This window comes from Aplidium turbinatum, chromosome 17, assembly GCF_918807975.1.
Source record: "Aplidium turbinatum chromosome 17, kaAplTurb1.1, whole genome shotgun sequence".
NCBI lineage: Eukaryota > Metazoa > Chordata > Ascidiacea > Aplousobranchia > Polyclinidae > Aplidium > Aplidium turbinatum.
The window spans coordinates 21,748,514-21,752,070 of NC_137488.1; the positions used below are offsets into that span (position 1 = coordinate 21,748,514).

A 3,557-nucleotide genomic window follows, 5' to 3' on the forward strand; every position below is an offset into this window, starting at 1 on the left:
AAGTGGAAATGAAACTTCTATATATTTAAATCGATTATTTTATAAGTTTATACAAGTAACGGTAGGCGACTGACATGGAGTCCAAGGGATATCTTTGGACCTGAATCCCAAAATGATTTCAACGGAAATATGTCAACTATATTCACATATCTCCAGAAACAGGGGCTCCGGAACGATTTGTGACTGGGGGGGAAAGATTACGAAAAAAGGGCACTTTTGTTTACTAAAAGACCATTTTTTTTGAAGTTTAAGATAAGATATAGCGATAATGCAAATCTATCAGCTCACTATGTATTGAGTAATGATAGCCTACAAGTGTCCGATATACAAAGAAGGGCATCATGCTATGTTATAATGATGTAACCTACTGTCAAGCCTTAAAGCAGCCTATGGCCATGGCCGCGAAGTAGTGCTTGAATGACCGCCGGTTCTACCTCCTCAATCGGCCAAGTTTGGCCGCCGGTCTCTCCTAGCCAATTATTTAATTTCGCAATAGAATGATCGTGGATTAACTGTCGAAAATATGTAGTATCAAAGAGTGACGCAAAATTAGGTCAGCGCGTCATAATCGCCACTGTTGCATTGTGCGGGAATATTTGTTATTGATGGAATATATCCATCTGCGATCACCAGCGCTGTAAGTCTTGTTTGTAATTCCCGACGTTTATTTTAACAAAGTCTTAATCCGCAGTGCTAATTTACATCGGCTGGCAATATTGTCGTTTTTATGTCGATTCGATGTTGCCGGACATTGAATCCTTGTTAAAAAGGAGAACTAGATTAGTTAACATCCGAGGGAAAAACATTTTTTGATCATATTTTGCAAAAATTATGCTTCTTTTAATGTCCTTCACATCATTGAAATACTTATTTTATTACCTTGCCGTCATCGTCAACACATGTCAAACGTTGCTTTTCGTTGCTAACAAGAATTCTAGGGGAGTGGCGAACTTCTTTAAAATCAGCCACATTGGAGACACTCGTGCGAGTGTCGTTAGGTGGTCCCGCAGTACTGGATTACAATCCCGATAAAGCAGTTATTGCATGGTGCAACGATTCTATTGTAGGACGTCGCCCGGGCCCAGACTTCAACAACGCTAAGTGATCATTTTAGCATTGTTGCAAGTTTAATTCTATTTACTTGTGCTATCGTTATTTTTATTTTGTATTTTGACCTCCAAGCACGCAGATTTGGCCTCCGAGAAGGAGCTCACGGTAAGCCACGATGGCTGCCGAAAAAAAAACGAGTTTTAAGGGCTGGAGCCTAGCCTACTGTGTTGCAAAATTTTGTGCCATAAATATTATTTTGAGGCAAAAATGAAAGATTATGATTAGGCTAAAAGCAAATAGCAGAAATTGTTATATTGCAAAATGTGCAGTAGCTTACATGACCTTAAAAGGGCACCATTGCCCCCCCTGCCCCTCCATCTGCAGAAAAATTGAGAGCAGGGGGGCATCCGCCCCCCCTGCCCCCCGCTTCCGGCGCCCCTGTCCAGAATGGGAAGCTACAGCTCAGCAAGGCAAAGACAGTGTCGGCGGCCTTCCATCTAAGCAACAAGGAAGCAAAACGTGAGATCAACATTACCACCGATGACGAACGCCTGCCACACTGCGCCGAACCGAGGCCGCCGAAAGTAGGCCCGCCGAACCCACTTACCTCGGCGTAACCCTGGACAGGTCACTCACGTACCGACGACACCTGGAGTCACTGCGCAAAAAACTATCTGCGCGCGTTGCAAACCCTAACCCTAACCTAACCCTAACCCTAACCCTAACCCTGAGAGGCGGCGGGATCCCGCCTCGCGGCGCCTGCGAGCAGGACGCCGCTTCGTCTTCGCTGCGCCCGCGGGTTTCGCGTCTTCCCCGCGGCTCGCACGGGCGTCAGACTCCTTGGTCCGTGTTTCAAGACGGGTCGCGCGGGCGACCTCGCGCTGCCGCGGACCCCGGGCGCCTGTCGATCTCTCGCCGGCCGGACGGCGGGCGTCGCTCGGCGCGACTGCTGAGGACAGCGGCCGGCCGGCGGCCCGGAGCCGATCCGGCGTCCGGTCGTCCCCCCCCCAAAGAGGGGGGTCGGCGCGGCGATCCTCCTCGCTCCCGGGACGGGCCCGGTCCCGCCTCCGGCCGCCCCGGAAGCGGTCGCGGCCCGCCGCCCGGCGCAGTGCGCTCGGCCGTCTTCGCTGGCGGCCGAGCTGAAGCGCCGGACGGCCTCGCAGGGCCCGCGCGTTTGCCTCCGGACGGTTTCACGTACTGTTTAACTCTCTCTTCAGAGTGCTTTTCAACTTTCCCTCGCGGTACTTGTTCGCTGTCGGTCTCGCGACCGTATTCAGCCTTAGATGGAGTCTACCACCCGCTTCGGGCTGCATTCCCAAACAACCCGACTCCGAGACCGCTCGGGCGTGGGCGCGCGCCGTCCGACCGCCACGGGCCTGACACCCTCCGCGGGCGACGGCCTCGATCAGGGGGACTCGGGCCGGCCGGCGCTCGCCCGCGCGCCCGGGTCTGTACGCCACAGGTCGGACCGCTCCGAAAGCGGCCAGATTCGGCGCTGGGCTCGACGGTCCCGCTTCACTCGCCGTTACTGAGAGAATCCTCGTTAGTTTTTTTTCCTCCGCTTAGTAATATGCTTAAATTCGGCGGGTGCTCTCGTCCGACCTCAGGTCGCGTTTTTTTCCTTTTTCCTGGCCGAGCGGCGCCGCTTCGCGCTTTCCCGTCCGTGATCGGCGCCGCGGCAGCGCGCGCTCGGCCTCGCTTTGACGGGACGGCGACGTTCGGTCGCCGACCCGCACCAGGGCGTCTACTGCTAGGCACGTTCGTTCGGTGAGACCCTGAGGCGGGCGCGGTCAAGGGATTAACCCGAGGCCGCAATTCGCGTTCGGATCGTCGACGCTCAATGTGTTCTGCAATTCACATCAATTCTCGCAGCTGGCTGCGTCCTTCATCGACTCGCGAGCCGAGTGATCCACCGTAAGGAGCGATAGCTCTGCTTTCTTTTTCCGAAGTCGCTCGTCTCGTAGCTCGGACGTCGCCGGTCGAGCGGTCGGCCCCCGACGCTTCGAGCCCCGTTCCGGGGCAAAGAGGGCAAAGGGGGCAAAGTGAGCAAAGGGGGCAAAGGGGCAAAAGCGGCAAACCGGGGAAAAAGGGGCAAATGGGGCAAAGTGAGCAAAGGGGGCAAAGGGGGTTAGTGTTAGGGTTAGGGTTGGGGGTTAGGGTTGGGGTTTAGGGTTAGGGTTAGGGTTAGGGTTAGGGTTAGGTTAGGGTTAGGGTTAGGGTTAGAGATTCTTGATTGGTGATTGTTATTATTAGATTTGATTTTGATGTGATTTGAATTGATTACATTTGAGTTGAGTTGAATTGGGTTAGGGTTAGGGTTGGGGTTGGGGTTGGGGCTGGGGTTGGGGTTGGGGTTGGTGTTGGGGTTGGGGTTGGGGTTGGAGTTGGGGTTGGGGTTGGGGTTGGGGTTTAGGGTTAGGGTTAGGGTTAGGGTTAGGGTTAGGGTTAGGTTAGGGTTAGGGTTAGGGTTAGGGTTAGAGATTCTTGATTGGTGATTGTTATTATTA

The 3,557-nt window shown here is 53.4% G+C and overlaps 1 non-coding gene across 1 annotated transcript; it reads right to left on the reverse strand.

Annotated features, from left to right (window-relative positions):
- Nucleotides 1-2,820: 2,820 nt before the first annotated feature.
- LOC145787023 (5.8S ribosomal RNA) lies at nucleotides 2,821-2,974 on the reverse strand. Its single transcript, XR_014291348.1, has one exon. It is a non-coding gene; the product is annotated as a 5.8S ribosomal RNA (ribosomal RNA).
- Between the last annotated feature and the right edge of the window lie 583 nt (nucleotides 2,975-3,557).